The sequence below is a fragment of the Macrobrachium rosenbergii genome, chromosome 55 (assembly GCF_040412425.1).
Source record: "Macrobrachium rosenbergii isolate ZJJX-2024 chromosome 55, ASM4041242v1, whole genome shotgun sequence".
Taxonomy (NCBI): domain Eukaryota; kingdom Metazoa; phylum Arthropoda; class Malacostraca; order Decapoda; family Palaemonidae; genus Macrobrachium; species Macrobrachium rosenbergii.
Genome location: NC_089795.1, coordinates 89,531,730 through 89,553,189, shown reverse-complemented (window position 1 = coordinate 89,553,189; position 21,460 = coordinate 89,531,730). Strand labels below are relative to the sequence as shown.

General features: G+C 36.5%; 1 long non-coding RNA gene across 1 annotated transcript in view; it reads right to left on the bottom strand.

The window, feature by feature from the left end:
* Positions 1–1,008: 1,008 nt before the first annotated feature.
* Positions 1,009–21,460, bottom strand: part of LOC136835636 (uncharacterized) — a 96,922-nt gene continuing 76,470 nt past the window's right edge. The window contains exons 2-4 of the long non-coding RNA XR_010852217.1: positions 8,922–9,090; positions 2,897–3,275; positions 1,009–1,357 (exon numbers count right to left, since the gene is read on the bottom strand). This is a non-coding gene — a long non-coding RNA (uncharacterized lncRNA). The remainder of the gene's footprint in view (positions 1,358–2,896; positions 3,276–8,921; positions 9,091–21,460) is intronic.

The following is a 21,460-nucleotide window of genomic DNA, read 5'->3' as shown; positions in this document are numbered from 1 at the left end:
CTCTTTGAAACTGACTGAGACTTGACTTTTCTTTTCTTCTTTGAAACTGACTGAGACTTGACTTTTCTTCTTCTTTTAAACTGACTGAGACTTGACTTTTCTTCTTCTTTGAAACTGACTGAGACTTCTTGTCTTCTTTGAAACTGACAGACTTTTCTTCTCTGAAACTTTTTCATCTAAGACCCACATCCAGGTTAATCCTGGCGTCTCCCAAGGACACTAATAGATTCTAATAAGTAAATAGAATCCAAAGAATCATTACTTAGGTTCATCAGTCACCCTACTTAAGCCACAAGACCCTACTGATTTTCAAGTACAAAGGTGGTTGGCTTGGCCAGCTGCATCGAGTTTGAGCCACCTGTCAGATCACTGCCAGGACATTAATTTACTTTGGCCCTCTCGAATTGGGGTGTCTTACAAATACAACCAACGTATAGTTTTGGTTAATATGTTATTGCAGAAGCGATAGAGAGAGAGAGAGAGTTAACATGAAGATACAGCTTCTCACTGACATATTCGCCCCAGAACAAACTTCGATAGGTGTTAGAGGACAAAACTCACTCTCTCTCTCTCTCTCTCTCTCTCTCTCATACCATCCTAAAACTGGGTATAGATTGTTCTCCCTCTCTCTCATGATCATGATAAGTATGCTGCTTTAACATGCCATCCTAAAACTGGGTATAGCTTGTTCTCTCTCTCTCTCTCTCTCTCTCTCTCTCTCTCTCTCTCTCTCTCTCTCTCTCTCTCTCTCTCTCTCTCTCTCTCTCTCTTGCTGCTGTAACGTACCATCCTAAAACTGGGTATAGCTTGTTCTCTCTCTCTCTCTCTCAGGCGTGCTGCTTTAACATACTATCCTAAAACTGGGTATAGCTTCTCTCTCTCTCTCTCTCTCTCTCTCTCTCTCTCTCTCTCTCTCTCTCTCTCTCTCTCTCTCTCTCTCTCTCTCTCTCTCTCTAAAACTCTTGTTTCTCTCTCTCTCTCTCTCTCTCTCTCTCTCTCTCTCTGCTTTAACATACCATCCTAAAACTGGGCATAGATTGTTATATTCGACATACACCCAACTTAAGAGGGCCAGGGAAGTGTCCACCTGACAAAGATTTGCAAGGTAGCTCCAACTGGATACTGTTTGGTAAAGCTAATTTCATCCCTTGTCCTTGAAAATCATAAAGGGGCATTTGGCTTGAGCAGAGTTCTTGATGACCATTTAATAATGAATGCTGGGATTCCAATTCCTTATTGGAACCTACTAGTGCCTCTGGAAGACGCCTAATTCACGTGGATGGGTCAAACTTTTCCTTCTGCTAGCCTCCATTATACAGACTGGTTCCAAAAGCTCTTCCCTATTCTCTGCACACGTCTGAAAAGTAAAAAATCTTCTATTAGCTTTCAAGGTACTAATGGGTTATCAAAACACCTACTGAAGAAGTTACAGAGGTTAACTGATAAACTGGTAAGGTTGTTCAAGCAACATATAGTATATATCAGTGTGATATGGAACTTAACTTAAAGCAAGAACTTAATATGCTTGCTTATACAAAATAAACTATACACAAACATTTTAAGATTCAAGAGCAATAAAGTCACTTTCTTATAAGTATGAACACAGATAAAGATGTAACAAAGATTATGTAAAATTAATTTTAAGCACAGGTCACCAAATTAACCCTTGAACTAAATGATGACCCAGGAAAAGTAAACTATGACTGACAAATATTTTGTAAAATTAATTTTAAGCACAGGTCACCAAATTAACCCTTGACCTAAAACATGGCGACCCATGATAAAGGTTTTGTAAAAGAAAAAACTTAAACTAAAACCAACAAATACAATGGGACAATAACTGACTAGTCAAATGAGAGCCTCCAAAAATAAATGAGCAAGATGAAGATTATGAACTGTAGGCTACCCAGATCTGCGTGCAGTTACTACTACCATCTTCAGACAGACAAATCTCTGGACCAGTTTTTAGATGATACTTTTTTGATTATGTATATTCTCTTTAAACTGAGAAGTCAAATGATATGATGTTTTCTGTTCCCAAAGGTCTCCTAACATTCTCCAGGTGAACATGATTATCGAGTGTCTGTTACAATTCATTTAGAAGAAAAGGCATATTTGCAGTGAAGTAAAACCAGACATTTACTGAGCCTTCCGTGTCAATTATTCTAATAGTCATAAATCAAGTTTGTGCAACTCTAAGAAGTTTATGGCCGTCCAAATTCCTCGGTATAACTTGTTCTCTCTTTCTCTCCCCTCCCCCCCCTCTCTCTCTCTCTCTCTCTCTCTCTCTCTCTCTCTCTCTCTCTCTCTCTCTCTCTCGTGTGCTGCTTTAACATACCATCCTAAAACTGGGTATAGCTTCTCTCTCTCTCTCTCTCTCTCTCTCTCTCTCTCTCTCTCTCTCTCTCTCTCTCTCTCTCTCTCTCTCTCTGGATGAACATTTCCTCTTGTTATGCCTCAGTATTTTGGTCATACCAAGAATATCACATTGCACTGACACAGCGCCACTGCATGAAGCTGTTGGTTCAATAACTTGAGTTTTTAAACCAACATTACTGCAATCTTCAGTTATTCCAAATCTACAGCAGCAATTATTGAACAATAACTCAATAAAAATCCGTGATCACTCCACTTGAATTCAAAGAAACTTCTGTTACTGATAAATTACTTTTAAACTTGAATGTTTCGTTATACCACTTATCAGTAACTCTGAATCACTTCACAATAGTGCCAGGCTTTCTTCCATTGAGGAAGCAGTATGCAATTACAAATCTCTGTGGTAATTTACAGAGGTTGAATTTTGTGATGTTATGGCTTAAACTACCTTCTTTCAAGCTGATTGCTGTCATACTTGTTACTCTTAAGTCAAGTCTGACTTTGAAGATAAATAACTCACCATGAAAAATCAATCAATTTCGAGATACCAATCCCTGACGCTATGCACCATCACCCTTAAACTTCAATCTCAATCTGCATTGTCCTCAATTGCCATTGTCCAGAGCTGTCATTGCCCTCCACTGCCATTGTCCTCCACTGCCATTGTCCTCCACTGCCATTGTCCTCCACTGCCATTGTCCTCCACTGCCATTGTCCTCCACTGGCATTGCCCTCCACTGGCATTGTCCTCAACTGACATTGTCCTCCACTGCCATTATCCTTCACTGACAATGTCCTCGACTGCCATTTTTCTCGACTGCCATTTTCCTCAACTGCCATTGTCCTCAACTGTATTGTCCTCCATTGCATTGTCCTCAACCCCCAGCCATCCAAGAGACCTGCAGATAACAATTTAATATTTAATTATTCAAATTAAACGCTCGAGTTGAGTTAAGTAAGCATTCAACAGGCTTTGTGCTAATTTTACTTACTTATGGGGCCCACTTAAAACAGAACATATTACATTCGAATTTCCCCAAAGATCCAACGTCTACTCAAGACCAAAATAGCAAGCAAGAATTGTAGTTCATAGGCCTGTCTGTCATACAAAAGAGAAACTACAGTAGCGATCAAGAGCAAGCATAACGGATTTTTAACAGCCTATGAGGAATTTTCTTTTAATTTACTAAACTCTGGAGCAATGATTCACCAAATAAACTTTGCTAATGGCAATTCATGAAGTACAAGAGCAGAATACATTGTTACTTTGTCCTTACTCTTTAAAATGGATCAAATATTTCACATACCAGCATTATGGTTGGTAAGATCAAAACAGCTTACCCAGAATTTAGCTACGACAGTCGTCATTCAAATACCCTTACATTCTGTTGGAAAGATCAATCTTATTTCTTTATTATACATATTGAGGAATATAATGACATATTAATTGTTCACACAAATCCGAGGTCTGCCAACTTAGTAAATGGTTGTCCATAATTATACATAACCATATATAAAACTCTTCAACAAAAACCTAGGCAAAAAAAGTTAGCAGATTTTGTATCAAAATCTCATTAAGTTTAGAGGTTGATTGACTTCACACACTGACTTTAAGGGTATTTGCTGCATATATCAATACAACTACAACAGAAGGTAATTCACTGACTACTGAATGTTTTAAACCTTGAAATAAGCATTGATACAAATCCTAGTCAAACTGACAAAGTTGTTAAGAATGCTAAATAGACCTAAAAATGTCTTATGGTCTTGTGTCTGTTAATGAAGAAGAAGAAATAAACAAGTTCCAGTGGATCAAATTAGGAAAAGAATACTGTGCTACCTAATTTTACTGAAAAGAGATCGCATTAACTATAACCACCAATTAAATTACTACAACCTGATAAACTGGTATATCCAGAGCCATAAATCAAAAGAAAGAGAAACTATGCTGACGACAGTAACTGCAATCCTAGCCCACAGGCATCCACTAAGATGAGTATGCCAAATCAAAGAATGACAGGTAATTGTCAGCAAACAGAATTATCTTAAAAAAATTATATACAGCAGCCGTAAAATTTATACCAATGTCAACCTCAGGTAAAACACCCAATAGATCTATCAAAACTGATGCTAGCAATGAAAAAAGGAACATTTTACATAACCAACACCATATTAATTCACAGACACTAAAAGAATTCAGTCTGAAAGTTTGGTAAGGCAACTACAGTGTACCACCATAATGATGCAAGCCTCTGTAAGACAAATTGCAGTGATCAGTAAACTTGATCAAGACTTGCAACAATCCACAAATCCCAGCATTAATGGTTAAAACTTTGACCTTTACTAAACAAACTACCACAGCTTACATGCCATGGCTAGGCAAACTGTAATGATCCCCGGATCTCAGTAAACTGCTGAAACCTAAATCCACAGCAAGACAAACTAATAAATCCAACAGCTTCCCATGACATATGGTGATGACCCATATCTTTGACAATGCAAACTTCAGTGACCCACAACTTCAGCAAGACAACTTTAACTAAACCCAGCCTTGACAAGATAAACAGTTACTGTAATTACTGTAATAACTCAAACCCCTAGCAAGATGAATAGCAACGACCCTGGTCTTGGCAATACTTCCTGTCAACCTGTAGCATTGACAAGACTAACTGCAATCCACAATGTTAATACACAAAACTGGAATTATCCAAAAACTCAGTAATACTAAGTGCTATGCATACTAAGTGCTATGATCTCCATGCTCTGCAAGACTATTTAATGACATGCAGAATCAGCAAGACACTACAATTATTCATAAATCTTGCTAACAGCTGTATATAACATCCACATACCTCAGGAAGACTCAAGCAAGGAGCCATTCCCTTGGCAAAACATATTGTGGCAATCCACAATTCTCAGCAGAATGAACTCATTGAAAATTCAGTCCAGCAAGACAAACTGCTGGAATCCATAACCTTCAGTAAGAAACTGATAAAATCCACAATCTTAGCAAGGCAAATTTTCAACCAACTAACCTTGTTAAGACAAATTATCATAAATGTTTTTGCATGTCAAATCACTATAATGACAAGCTAGAATAGTTCAAAGCCTCACTAAGACAAACTGCAATAAGCAATCTCAGCCTGACGAATGCAATACCCACAACCTTGGCAATGCGAACTGACAACCTACAGCCTCAGCAACTGCACACTAAAAAGTTACCCACAACAATCCACAGTCTCAGAAAATTAAGCCACAAATCCTGCACCCTCAGCAATAAAAACTACAGTACAATGGCACACAACCTTAGCAATAAAAACTACAGCAGAATACAACCTCATCAAGGAAACTGCAATAGCCTGCAACCTCAGCTAGGAAACTTCAAAATCACGCATCCTCTGTGAGGACACTAACAGTCTTCAACCTCAGCAACACAAACTGCAATAGCCTGCAACCTCAGTGATGGGAACTGTAACAGCCTACAAATTTAGCAATAAAAACTGCAACATCCTGCAAACTCAACATTGCAAGCTACAACTGCCTGCAACCACAAGTACAGCATGTAATAGCTTGCAAATTCAGCCCTGCAAACTGTAATTGCAAGAAACTACAAACACAAAGTTAGCAGCCTATAACCTCAGCAAAACAAATATCAAAAGACTGCAGTCTCGATGATACAAATACAACGGCATCCAACTTCAGCAATAGAGAATGCAATGGCTTACAACCTCAGCATTGCAACACTGATAAACTACAACAGCCTGTACCATCAGCATTATAAACCTTAGTAACACAAACTTCAATTTAAAACCTGAATGAGCTAAATTCACCAACAAGCATCATAAAACATACCGCCAATGCACAACCTAGGAACAAGAAATTGCCACAACTTACTGTAAAACTTCTAAGATAATCAAATCATCCATACCTACTACGAGGTAAATTGCAACTATCCATAATCTTAGCAAGAACTGAGACTCAAACTTGGGCAACAGACCACAATAATCATGTTTCTGCAGCGAAAACTGAAAATCATTACTTAGGCAAGAGGAACAGCAACAGACCACAGTCCCATGATGAACCTCAGCTAACAGTAACCTCTGCAAAACAACCCTCAACAACAAGCAAAAGCAGCAAAACAAAACTGCAACCACTTAACCTTGGAGGGAAAAAGTACAGTAACTCGCAACATAATAAAAAACCAACAATTTGCAACCTGAATATGTAACAGAATAATGTTTGCTACAAGTAGATACAACTCCACTTGTAGCAAAGCATAAGTCAACAACAAAAAAATTATAGCTAGAGTGAGACATGACAGCAACCTACAGTCATATATTGAACAATGCAACAACCTACAACCACAGCAGACAAACAACAGTTGCTGTGAGACTTACTTCATATTTCTGAAAGTTGATAAGGTATTACTCAAAGCATATGTTATTTCCCAAGTTTACCCAATAGATCAAGTAAAATCTTATATCCTTTGGTTTTATTTGTCTTTTTTTTAGCATAACACTGAAATTCAGCAAGGTATTTTCATTAATTCTTGAAACGTCACCAACATGACAGCTTATCCAGGCCAGTACAGTAAGCCAGTTGCACCAAGGTTCGTAAATGCCTGAAAAAGAAAAATTTTAAATATGGGTACTAGATTATCTCTTGCACCTAACCTTACCCTTACCAGAAGTGGAATACGTAATTTACTGTGGCTAGAAGTTATCAGCTGCTATGATCTTTTGGAAGCATGCAGTATTTCTAACTATGTTCGGTAGCACCCCGAAAGCCATTTGGAATATCCTCAATTTCACACTTTTCTGAGCTTAGCAGCTTACAACTCGGGACTAAATTTGTAGCTTAAATCAATCAATCGTTCTTTGGCGACAAGCAAAGTCCTTGCAAATGAAGGCCATTCTATGTAAAGGGAATTCTCCTTGCACTTGGCAATGAAAGGGCCTTTTCCTGTAACACTGTATAATGAAAACTTATAATGAAAACTTCCTGGGATGTGGCACACCAAGCCGTCAATATTCCAAGGTCCCTTATAACGCATATCGAATTTAAATCCTTGGTCAGTTCGATTATCCCAGATTATTACTTGATATGAAAATGGGGTCCCCTATAAAAAAAAACACAACCCATAACTAATTAAACCTACAAAAAATACCAGTGAAACTTTACATAAAAACCTACCAAATACACAACTAAATTAATTACTGCAATAAACTCATGAAGCAGGTCCTTGTAAAAAAAATAAAACTATAAAAAATATCAAAATACAACGAAATGAAGACAAAAAACTACCAAATGAATAAATAGGTAAAGAATTCTTGCAATAAACTCTTAATGAAACAACTCAAGAGTTCCAATATATAGGAAACATTACTCAAGGTAAGTTTCAGAGATTTACTTTTAACTATTGCATAACTTGCAATGTTAGGTAAAGTGACAAAAAGTTTAAATCTTTAAGTACAGCACAACCCGCTGTTTCAGTTCAAAGTCCTTCATTAAACTAACCAAGTAGTGACCTTAAATGATTAAAACTTACCTAAGTGTGTATTGAAACATCTGTCAAAAGATGCCAATTTTTAAAGATATGGACACTACAAAAAGAAGCCGGGAAGTCCGTGAATACCTTATGCAAACTAGTTTGTCCACCTGCATTCCTTTATCGGATCTTACTTACCCTTCTGACTTAAATAAAAGGCAGTTAATCACTAAGAAACTGGCCCCCTACATCACTTAACGAAAGTTACCCCTCCCTTCCATGAGGGCCAATCTGCAATCACACCTTTTGAGTCTTTCTGCAGGATTTCAAGCTGATAAAAATAAGAGCTATTGCATTTTAGGGAAAGGTAGGGGTCAAGAATAATTATTGATGAACTTCACTTAGCCTGAAGAACAGGGAGTCTTCCCTAGTTTACTGTACCTCAGCTTAACCTGAATAACCTTCCCAGGCCAGGTAGTGTACGGTGAAGACTAACTAACGGTATCTGGTTAATTTAAGTCCAATCGATAACAATTACAGGGGAAATGAAAACGCGAAAGGACTCGAGGATTTATCTCTGTTCACGAATATCCACCTAGGTACACCTTTTCTCATTACGCTCCAAAACGAAGACATTAAGAGTTGAACCTTAACTGACCTCGAATACCATAGGGTAATTCACGAAAATTTAATATTTCATACCTAAAACTGACCTTCAATAAGTATTATTTATTAATACACCGTAGTATCAAGGTCTAATCTGCCTTGAAAAAAATTCTTGAATACAGCTTATGACACTACGAAAATTTTCTACACACACATCTAGGCCACACCTACTACAACACACTTTCAATTAGATTTCTATAACCCAAACTCCAAGCTGCCATTGAACAAGAGCCCGTGCCGGCACAAGGCTCCTTTCAGGATCCATTAAGATTTAGAGGGTCCTCCCTTAACCTCAAACAAAGGCTATCACACGCACTTTAAATTGACACCGGGACGTCATATACAGAACTTGCATTTATCTAACTTCATTAACAAGATTCAGATGTCTTACCTGATTAAAATTAAGCCGCGAGAAAGTGACAGGTGTCTCTGAATTCCATCACCGGTCGAAAACAGCAACTATATCTCCCGGTCAGGCCCGGTAGCCGGTACTTCTGCCAAATGGAGTTTGAATGCTTCTTGACTGTCCCAACTCCAAGGCTTTCGTAACAATTTCTTGGCTGTGAGAAATACGAAGGAATACAATTGTTTTCATCTTGAAGATTAGGTAATTACTGATGTAAATGAACATACACAGTCTAAATGAGCACATGAAATATTGTAAAGGTGAACAAAAGAACCAATTACAAGCAGAAGTACAGGGGAAACTCGGAAATAACAAAAGACAATCGACTGTAAAACTACCTTGGCTCAGTAAATGTGATCTGTCTGCAAGAAAAAAAATATTGAAATTTTCAGAAACCAAAGTTTACACTAATATTCTATTGTCATTCACCATTTGTGTCCAAATGCGCGATGGAAAATAACGATTCACTTCAATTTAAAAATATGAAAGTTCTAAATCTAAGTAATATTTGGCCTTTCTCTGACAATTTTCGAGATTTCTTTCTATGGGACAATTATAAGAAGCTAAAATAAAATTGGAATCGTATCACTGCTTCATTTCATTCATAATCGCTTCCTTGTGAGAAAAGCCATGATTGGCATCCAGCTATTCTGAAGAAATTCGTGAATTGGGATTTTTTTTTTTTTTTTTGCGTCTCTTTTCATTTTAGAATAATGATAACATTCTTTACGAAGTAAATTACAAATACAAAAATGAAACATCATGCGTATCTAATCACCGCCTTGCAGCCTAATTTATAATCAAGAATACCAACCATTGAATACTCAAGGGAAGCTTGTGTTAGGAAATTTGTTAAATATAATGCTTTCAACTGCATAATGAGAAAATACATAATTGTAAAATTTCTAAATCGCATCGGGATGGAACCCAGCTCTTTCATTTGAGAGACAAAAACTGAACCATGGGGCAAATCAAGAATGTTACATGAAGAAGCATTTCAGTTTGAACAGAATTTTTCAGCCATTATCACATACAATTCAGAATTTTATTACTCAAATTTAAAGTATTGATGTTTTAAACCATTGCGTAATTCATTATGACATAAAAACTGTTTTGACTAAAATGATAAAGGTTACAAAAGAGTTTTCAGCTTAGCCTAGTTGTATAAAGGACCCAGACTTCTTCAGAAAAAATATGCCGATTATATTTTTTATATTCCTTAAGTATAAAGTACTAATTATTTGATAGACGCAACTGTTAATAGTCTTGTCAGATGAATGACCAATTGACTCCAAGGTTTCAACAGCTACCAATAGATATTTCTCTCACCATTCCTGGTTGATTGTGTCCAAGGTAAGGAGGAAGGTAATGTAATTACCATAGCTTGAAGAATTATGTTTATTATTTGCACAAGCATTACCGTTATTTTTTAAATTACTGATAACATATGTTATTTTTACATCCAAGCTTAGGTCGTACTTTTTCATTCACAACGTTTGCATGTGAAGGTTTTTCAAAATAAATTCTAGATCCATTTTAATACAACTTACTCTTTCTCAGCATACGGTAGCCCAAAATCAATAATAAATATTTATAAATGTTTTGAACGCCATGTAGGCCTGATTAGTCGATCGCAAGGCTATAAACTTCTGCGAAATTTTCTCAAATCGAAAAGGTATTGGGAAGCATAGACTTGACAAAAATTATGAGTTTCTTGGCCATTCACTTCCTTCATATATATAATTTGTTTATTGTTATGACGAAAAAAAGTGTCCAAAGGGACATATTTTTTTCTCTGGTGTCATGAAAATCTCTAGATAAAAGGTTTATATGATAGTCTACCATAAAAAGACTTACGTTTTCTATTATTAAAATAGTACCATTTTCTATAACTTATGTTCTATGCGTGACTTAAAAACTTCAGTGGCTGATTAAAGAGAATATGTACTGTACTTTACAGTTCTGGTCAAGGGAATAAATTACGTCGTATTTACTGTATATAATATCTAATATTATTCAGTCAGTGTTAATTATTATTATGTTTTAACCTAAACCCATGCTCCCAGTATAGGACATCGTTAATGTCACTGTATAGTTTGTACATGAATATAGGCCTAGGCTATGCAGATTTCGGGAACGAATATGGCGTAACATCATCAGAGAACAGCATAATATCACATTATGCACACAAATACCGGCCACATCCGGTATTGATGATTAAATGGAAGACAATTGGTTTTGTCTTAACCTTAATTTCTGAGGCATACCTTTCCTCATTACTGGAACTGTTAATTACACTGGCAAAAAGTGATTCACCATATTTTAGTCGAGCTTTCGTCCTGCACAGGGCCACTAACAAAAACCTCCAGGGTACCGTAACTGTGACCTATGCCAAATGCCTAAGGTTGCAATCACCTTATAGATTCCTATTTTTCCGGCTGTGCTTTTTGGTCGAACTACATTCCTAAACTGAAGTAGAGTGAAGGTCAGTTTTACGTTCTTGAATGGCTAATCATTTTACACTGATGACATAGGGTATTCTGCCTTTGTAGAAGATTCGAGGTACTACAATGAGTCATCTGTTAACCACGCCCTGTTTGGGCACCTCTGGTCCCAAACTGACCTCCTGGAGAGAAATGGCTAGCTTAGCAATTAAGCAAAGGCCACTGGCTTCCTTTACCGGTATATCCAGCTAATGGTGCCTTTTTTGTCTACATGAATAAATTGCTAGGCTTTAGGTATACTTCCAACTGTTGATATAATCCCTAATACTACCTTTCTCTAAGCTTCCTCAAGGTGAGATGTTAAATCCTTTAAATCTCATCAGTAATCTTGATAGACAACTTTTAATTAACTGAATGTTAGTGAAGTGATTACTCACTCCTCATCAAGTGCTGAGCGTCAACTGTCAATCATTTCAGGATAACTCAGTCATCGCCCCCTTACACTACAAAGTATTACAGTATAGAGGCGTGTGAAACTGGGCTGATAACAAATGAAATAATGAGTCTGAGGGAACAGCAAATATAAGAATATACAATAGTGACAACTTTAGTCCTCGTATGTATAATCACATTCAAAAATCACCCAAAACTCACTCATGTAGACGAACCTTATGCCACCAGTACAATGGCAAATTAATTACTAGGTAAGAACACTTCAGCATATAGCAGTAAAATCAGGGGTCTGATCATATAAAATATATATACTATAAGAAACAGGAACACTTTCTGAAGTTGACAAATTTCTAGAAAACCTACTTGGAATCACCAAAAGCACTGCAGAGTGAATGAAAGCTTTCCTCCATATAAAGAAAACTGAAGTGGCAAGGTCCCACTGACTGTCGGCCTAAGAAACAGGAGATCAGCGCCTGCCCTATGCGCCTACAGAGGCCCAGGAGGACTTTAACTTTAACTGTTAACTTAAGGTCATTGCTAATGTATCCTGTACACCACATATTTCCAGTCACCTTCACCAAAGTACTGATAGGTCTGTCCTTACGGTTCTAGGGTCTTTTTAGTGAAAATCAGGCTTCAGCAATTTGGCTTCAGCCATAAACAAGAGTAAATCATATTAGACCAACGGTTAACTGGTTAGGGTGCAAGACACTTGTTTACCATCTTGATAACACGACGCTAAACTAACCTTTATTCACCTTGACAGAAAGTTGAGGAGTCACCAGTGCAAAATCTGATTTCCCCCAAAAATACAATAAATGACAACAGTCATGAAAGAAACGAAAATCGCAATAATAATTTTACAATAGCTATAATGTTTTTGAATTTTTCTATTTTTATTGTTACCTTTCAAATTGTTCTTCTGCTTCTGCGTGTGTCAGCATAGTTGCTACAAACTTATTTATATTCTTCAGAGCACTGTTATTGTTATTCACTTTGCACTAAACTAGTTAAGGACTTGAATTTTCTTTAGATGAACTAATTATTGCATAACACACACTCAGACATTACAGGTGGCTGCGAGTAGAAAATGATGCTACAAGTGAGAATTAAAAGTACTTCCACCTCATATGTATACCTAAAAGCACAGGAAATTACGATGTGAGCACATATCTACACAATAATGCCTTGGCTGTTCTGGCTGTCAGTCAAATGAGTTGTGAGGTGGCACGTTTGCCGCGGAGTACATAAACTTCCTTAAAATTAAGCATTAATCGCATACTGCAACAAGGACAGCCTTTTGGGCACTGTACATGAATTAAGTAGAGTCTGTCATAATGATGTCACCTACTTCTATAAAGAAAAACTCTGCTGATATAAAATACAAAACCTGGAGAGACTTCCCATTTCCTTTACACAAATGAAACTCGTACTAGCATCCTCTGATAAAGGAGTCTACAGCCCTACAATTTCTTCTTTGAGAGAGTGCTGACGATCTGCTAGAAAGTCACTGTTTCCAGCGCTCATGTAGAATAGCACTTGTTAATCCTTTACACCAGGAGACAGTGTGAGAGGACTACAGTATAATGAATCATCTGAATATCTAAAGTCATCATATTATTAATATCAAGAACAGGGGTGTCAATACCCGTACAAACCATTCACAATAGCAGCTGTACTTGTATTGTACACAATTACCGTTCGTTAAGAAAGATATCTGTTCGGTTTCTTATCTTCCTATTTTGTTAATATAAAAAAAAATCCTAAAACAGTAATTACAAAAAAGTATTTCAGTGCATGGACAGAATTTGCTTCAAAGCTGAGGAGTTCAGCGTTGCAGAAGACTGAATATTTCTGTTCACTAACCTTGAAAATATATCGCGTTACCAATATTCTCCGTCATGTTGACCTCTGAGCCAGCATACATTACATGCACAATTACCAAGCTAACAATTGCCATATGGATACTGATGTATTTGTTTGGTAGTTCTTGGTATATGGAATTTACGAAGGGCCTATGTGATTTCAGAAGAAAATACCAGCTCTGACATTTTATCATAACACTTTTGTAATGATTATATGTAACTGAAAGCCTTCATTCCATACTAGGTCTAAAGAAAATACGTACATTCAAATACGTGTTACATATTTTGCGCATACAAGATCACCATACATTCTATATAGGTATTTAAACAATTTTATCAGTCACATATAAAGCATATACTGTATTCTCAAGTAAAAAAGGGTTAAAACAGCAATTTGCGGGTACACGTTTCATTCGAATATGCTTCATAACTGAAGTTGTATAGCAGCATGCGATATACTCAATGGCTGTCATTTTCGTGGGTAATGTGCAAGAATGATTGTTGTATTCCGTAGAGTTTTTAAAATTCTCTCTCTCTCTCTCTCTCTCTCTCTCTCTCTCTCTCTCTCTCTCTCTCTCTCTCTCTCTCTCTATTAAATATTCTGACAAGGGTTGAATAACTGTCACTCGAAACTATATCAAGACTACAGCAGAATATCTTTCCTCCTTACTTAAAATGTTCCTGTTGAGATTGACAGATTTAGTTAGATTCAGACAGACTGGGGAAAGAGGGTACATATTTCTGCCTCAACAATTACTGGAAACACTTCTTGTATTTGTCAAAAGTTTTGCATTTATTACAACTGGATAGTGACCCATCTATAGATGATAATTTTATATATATCTAGTTATTACTAACTCGAGTGAATACAGTCTCATTGTTAACCTAGGTCGATGCTGTTAACAATAAAGAAACCTAGTCTCATGCTGTGAGTTCTCTTGGTATCTGAGCATTCCGTACGAACCAAATGTCGATTTCTTTGTTTCTTTGCTTATTTCATTAATGAAATAGGTTTGATTTTACGTCAGGTGTTCTGAAAACAAGCAAAGGATTCTTTCACATTCGGTGATAATTAATTACAAGCGAATAGTTTATATTTACCCGCCAATAGTCACTTCAAGTTGCCACTGACTGCACACGTTATTTCACACGTACCAGAAGTCGGTTACTATGCTTAAGCCGGACAGTTTTCTTCCATATGTTCTCATAAAAACCTTCAGACGAGGCTCATAAATCAAGAAAAAGAAAGTGGCGTCGCATAAATTCTACCCTGTGTACCCAATTTTGTCACTTCCCAATGACTCCGGCGACTTTTTTAAATGTGTCCGAGGTCGCATCTGTTGGGTTAGTCTCATATTTAGCATTTGTTTTAACATTTTCAGCTTCTTTTTCATTCTCCTCGATTACGTTAAGTTTTCCTCTTTATACAAAGGTAGATATAACGTCTATTCAACGATAGTTATACGTTTGTGCGTATAATTCAAACAGGTGAGTGCACGCGGACATTGTGTGTGTGTGTGTGTGTGTGTGTGTGTGTGTGGTTCGAGTAAGGAACATATTTTTTTTCCACCTCTTGCAGTGCAGCATCTACCCGATAGCCTGTGGTTTAATGTCTTTTTTTTATTTCTATTTTTCTATCCCGCGTCTCCTCTTATTTCTCATTATGACGTTACCCCATTCAAGAAAACGCTTCTGCCTAGCGAAACATCCCTCCCTCCCTTTCTTTCCGAAGGTTAGGGACCTGGAATTTATAGGGAATATTCCACCTCGAGCTACGGCGGGTATGCGATAACCTTGCGGAGAGAGAGACACCGGGGATGACTCACACGCACCTATCCTACCCTTCCTACCTCTAGGCCGAACGGCCAAGCAGTCTGTCAACAGTATGCGTTATTTAAGACGTTAAAACGCTGGGGGAGAGAGTCAGCCTCCGCTGATGATGTCAGCAGACGATGATACACGCTCTCGAGTGGTTTTTACACATGTCTTTCTTCGGCGTTTAAGGTAAACAGGCTACACAAGTTTGCCCACTGTTGGTGGTGACGTCAGCTCATGAGTCACCCGCGGATGGTCTCATTCCTTGGGCCTGTTTTCTCTCTCTCTCTCTCTCTCTCTCTCTCTCTCTCTCTCTCTCTCTCTCTCAGCGCGCCCTCCCGAGGCATCCTTTGCCCTTGTCAGGGGATGCCTCGGGAGGGCGTGCTGACAGAGAGAGAGAGAGAGAGAGAGAGAAAAGCAACGACAGAAAAGGAAGAGGTAGTAGTACTAAGTTTACCACAGACTCATAGGCGCAATTTCCTAGATTTAATTTTTCCGTTAAACAACTACAGTTCATTTCCTGGTAAATAATGTAATAGAGAACAGAACAACAAACAGCATTTAAATCACAACAAACTGATGAAATGAAGAACTGCTTATGAACAAATCTGAATTCGATGACTGGTGACGGAGGGTGTACTTGAGATATCTATTCGTTTATTTATTTTTTTATCAATTATTTATTCGTTTTATTCACTTTTTTTTGTGGGGGGGCCGCTTTTCGAGAGGTAAAATATTTTACATCGTATCCTATGTAAATGAAAGTCTAGACAATATTGTAATATTTAATATATCATTATCATTATTAATACAGTAATAGCATACAGTACGGTTAGTAATCATCTTGATCTATGTACAACGTCCATATTATGCAAATTTGGTTTTTGCATGACAACTGGGCCGTTTTTAACCTCTGAATATTTGGACACCAGCTGAAAATGATTTAAATTAGGTGATCACTAACAGTCTCCAACCATTTTTCATCCTGAGTTAAAACGCAAAGGATTATTTTGAACGCTATATATAATTTTTTATTTGCGATTCATTCAGCTGTTAATCGTGATTTTATCTAAACAAATTGCAGCATCATTTCAGTCTTGCTTAAATTGTTCACAAAGCTTTTTGCCGATAAAATTAGTTTTATTTCTGATTTCTGAAGTGACTGAAATGTTCTTTGTTAGTTTGGTATATGAAACTGTCAACAGATTCTTATCTTGTGCATAGTTTTACCTAGATTATAGTCGTTTTTTATACACGTTAGGAGATAGTACTATCAGGTAATAGGCCATTAGAAAGAAAAAAAGCCTTTTCTAAAACACCGTCAAAATCTCCTTTTCATGTTTCCGTCACCTCTAGACGCATGACCCTAATTCTTTTATTTTTTTTTTTGTTTTGTTGTTGACGCAACGAATACACTCGACGCCTGACGTACATAATTTGTACTTTCACACTTCACACTTTTCACTCACTGGCTTAGACCGAGGTCAGGGGAAGTTCGTCAATTGGCGAAACTTCTTCTTCTAGTGAACCGAAAGGTGTAATTTAAGTCATTCACGATGTGCTGGAAAGGCTTCGCCAATTAGGAGAGAGAGAGAGAGAGAGAGAGAGAGAGTTCATAAGACAGACAGGTAAATATATATATATATATATATATATAGATATATATATATATATATATATTATATATACATATATACATGTGTGTGTGTGTGTGTGTGTGTGTGTGTGTGTGTGTGTGTGTGTAGAGAGAGAGAGAGAGAGAGAGAGAGAGAGAGAGAGAGAGAGAGAGAGAGAGAGGTGAGTTCATACAGGACAGACAGGCAGGAGAATATAAAGAGAGAGAGAGAGAGAGAGAGAGAGAGAGAGAGAGAGAGAGAGAAACTGGGGTTATTCATGAAGAGGTGGTGAGGTTTACGCAATGTGGTTGGTGGAGATTTTCCGTGTCTTTTTTTTTTACCGTATTAATTGATTGTTTGGTTTTGTTTCCTGTCGTAGTGTTTTTTTATATATGGATGTTGTTAACTTTGTAAATTTCCCTTTTCAAAAGAAATATTATTCTTGTTATTTACTGTTCTGGCGTATCTTTATGCATTCTCTCTTTCTCTCTCTCTCTCTCTTTTACACACTTACAGATTTATTTACCTGCCACATTTACGAACTTTTATGAGAATTATTCTCTCTCTCTCTCTCTCTCTCTCTCTCTTCTCTCTCTCTCTCTCTCTCTCTCTCTCTCTCTGTCTTTTACACCCTTACAGCTGATTTATTTACTTGCCATATTTACAGACTTTTACGAAAATTATTCTCTCTCTCTCTCTCTCTCTTTACACAACTGATTTATGTACTTGCTACATTTACGAACTTTTATGTAAATTATTCTCTCTCTCTCTCTCTCTCTCTCTCTCTCTCTCTCTCTCTCTCTCTCTCTCCTCCTTTAAACACTTACAACTTGTTTATTTACCCGCAATATTTACAGAAATTTACAAAAATTATTCTGCATTTTTTTTCACGGTCAATTTCTTTTCCTGACCACAGCAAACGGTTGGTAGCCCTGAGATACTGCCGGGAATATCATGGTAATGATGTTGACTTGAATGACATTGCCTTTGGGGGGAGAGAGAGAGAGAGAGAGAGAGAGAGAGAGAGAGAGAGAGAGAGAGAGAGACATATATATATAATATATATATATATATATATATATATATATATATATATATATATATATATATATATATATAGAAATAATCACCACACAATCACGTGTGGAACAGAAATGAATTTCTGACTCATCAGGATCGAACCCAGGTCTTTTCAGTTGAAAGACAAGACCGCTGCCAACCAAGACAAGTTCTTTTATGACCTGTGTGGCTTGGTTGGCAGCGGTCTTGTCTTTCAATTGGTAGACCTGGGTTCGATCTTAAGTGGGTCAGAAATTGATATATATATATATATATATATATATATATATATATATATATATATATATATATATATATATATATTTCATTACAATAATACTATTCTTCCACGTGGCTTGGTTTTGAAAAGGCTTATCTGTTACTTAAAGTTTCGTCATTGAATTGTTATCTAATCTCTAGATAAAATGTTGTTATAAAGCTTTCTTCAAATTAAACATTTGCTGTCTTTGCGATATCTGATTTATTTTTTGACATTTAATCTAATTATATAAATTTATCATGAGCATCTCAATTTTCTCAAAAATGTCGAAATGGTCTGCTGCTGACGATTGACAGTTCCAGGTTGGTACTTTTTTTACGATCTTGTTTTATGGCCTGTGTGCTCTCTCTCTCTCTCTCTCTCTCTCTCTCTCTCTCTCTCTCTCTCTCTCTCTCTCTCTCTGTCTTATTTTATGGCTTGAAGCAAATCAATTTCGCACGTTCGACTCATGGCAAAGAAAATAACTGGATCGGTCTAGCGGAAAAGAATTTCAGATTTTGTTTCGGTCAAGTGATTTCTAGCAATTGGTAACTGTCAGTTATATTATTACATTTTTATTGTTTTCTACAGTAAAAGTAGATTTTCTTTCTATTAGCTTTTCATATATATTACGCCACCGTTTTAGCATAATCAGTGAAATACGACGAAGCATTTTAGTCCCGATCTATGGCGGGCGTGATAAGTCATATATTAAAAGGTTTATTATTATTATTATTATTATTATTATTATTATTATTATTATTATTATTATTATTATTATTATTATTATTGTTGTTGTTGTTGTTGTTGGTTCCTTGGCTGTTTCCCTAATTATTACAAAGGTGAATTTAATCATTATTGATAGGCCTATTACGTATCAAGTGGATATCTGATTTATTGGTCTAATGACTTCAGCTGTCAACTAACATATAGTAAAGATTTATTATTATTATTATTATTATTATTATTATTATTATTATTATTATTATTATTATTATTATTATTGGTTCCTGGGCTGTTTCCTAATTATTACACAGGTGAATTTAATCACCATTAATAGGAATATTACTTATCAAGTGGAAATCTAGTTTATAGGTCTAGTGCCCTCTGGTGTGGTCTACTGTGATGCCACGCTTTCTGGGCAAAAATCCACGCCCAGTTTTGGGTACCAGTACCCCACTCTGACCTGAAAGTCACTCTCTAGCACCCAGACGAGACACTGACAGGTGTCACCTTGGGTCAAGTAATGACCTTTCTCTAATGTCGACCAAAAAAAAGAGGAAGTTTCTTTTTGTGCCTCAAATTGACCTCAAGGTCTTCCTTCGGCCTAGCGAAGGAGAGAGAGGAAAACAAATGACTCACGCCACGATGCGCTTGCTGGCGTTTTTGTATTTTTGCAGATTAGTTTTTTTTTCATTTGGATGGTTGTCGTTTCCTTCATAGGAGGGCTTTTTTGGGGTTGGTTTTGCCCGTGGGGTTAAAGCCAGGGGAAGTTTGAATGTGGGTGTTTGAAGAAAGCTGAGTATTTGTTGTCGTTGGTTTGAGTTTTTTTAAGATATTCCTCTCTCTCTCTCTCTCTCTCTCTCTCTCTCTCTCTCTCTCTCTCTATATATATATATATATATATATATATATATATATATATATATATATATATATATATATATATATACTACACACACTCACACCAATAAGTGTGTACGTATTAGACTGAGATATCACCATCCAGTCCTATAAATATATTAATAATTAGATAAATAAAAGATGAATGAATATATAAATACATAAATGATGATTAAATAAACAATTAAATAAAAACAATTAAATAAATGAATAATTCTATAAACAAGTAAATAATAAAACAAATAAATAAACCGATAGGTAAAGAAAGCCAGTGAGTGAATATGCAAACAAGGAAAATCAAGAAATAAGAATTTCCCCTTATTTATCATCTCTCTCTCTCTCTCTCTCTCTCTCTCTCTCTCTCTCTCTTCTGCGTAATTTGTCAAAGGAAATCTTTGTCGCTTTGACGTCGTAATCTATTTGTTTTGTCATGTTTATTTTTAAGCCATGTTCTTTACGTAGCAACGATGACGTTAGGGTAACATAATACTGTGAGTTAATATATATATATATATATATATATATATATATATATATATATATATATATATATATATATATATATATAGAGAGAGAGAGAGAGAGAGAGAGAGAGAGAGAGAGAGAGAGAGAGAGAGAGAGAGAGAGAACACCACTCCTTCTATTCCCTACATGAAATTCTTTAAATAAAAACAACTTTAAGCTTCCTAAATTGGTCTCAGGCCATATTACGGCCCACTGCCGCTTGCAGACGACTCCCAACGTCTGTTGTAAGTCTGACAAGCTTTAACCGGGTCTATTCTCTTTAATCCCAGCTCTAAACCTCAGAGTCTATAGACTCACACAATACCAAAGAAGCAACAATTCTTAATCTCATTACGAGTCTCTAGAATCCAAAATAAACCTCAGAGTCTATAGACTCACACAATACCAAAGAAGCAACAATTCTTAATCTCATTAAGAGTCCCGGAATCTATAGACTCACACATTACCAAAATAGAAGCAATACTTAATCTCATTACGAGTCCCGGAATCTAAACCTCAAGAGTCTATAGACTCACATAATACCAAAGGAACAACATCTAATCTCATTTCGAGACTCGGAATCTATAGACTCACACATTACCAAAATAGAAACAATACTTAAATATCTCATTACGAGTCCCAGAATCTAACCGCAGAGCCTACAGACTCACACAATACCAAAGGAACAATATCTAATCTCATTAAGAGTCCCGGAATCTACAGACTCACACATTACCAAAATAGAACTAATACTTAATCTCATTATGAATTCCGGAATCTAAACTTCAGAGCCTAGAGACTCACACAATACCAAAGGAACAGTTATCTAATCTCATTACGAGTCCCGGAATCTATAGACTCACACAATACCAAAGGAACAATATCT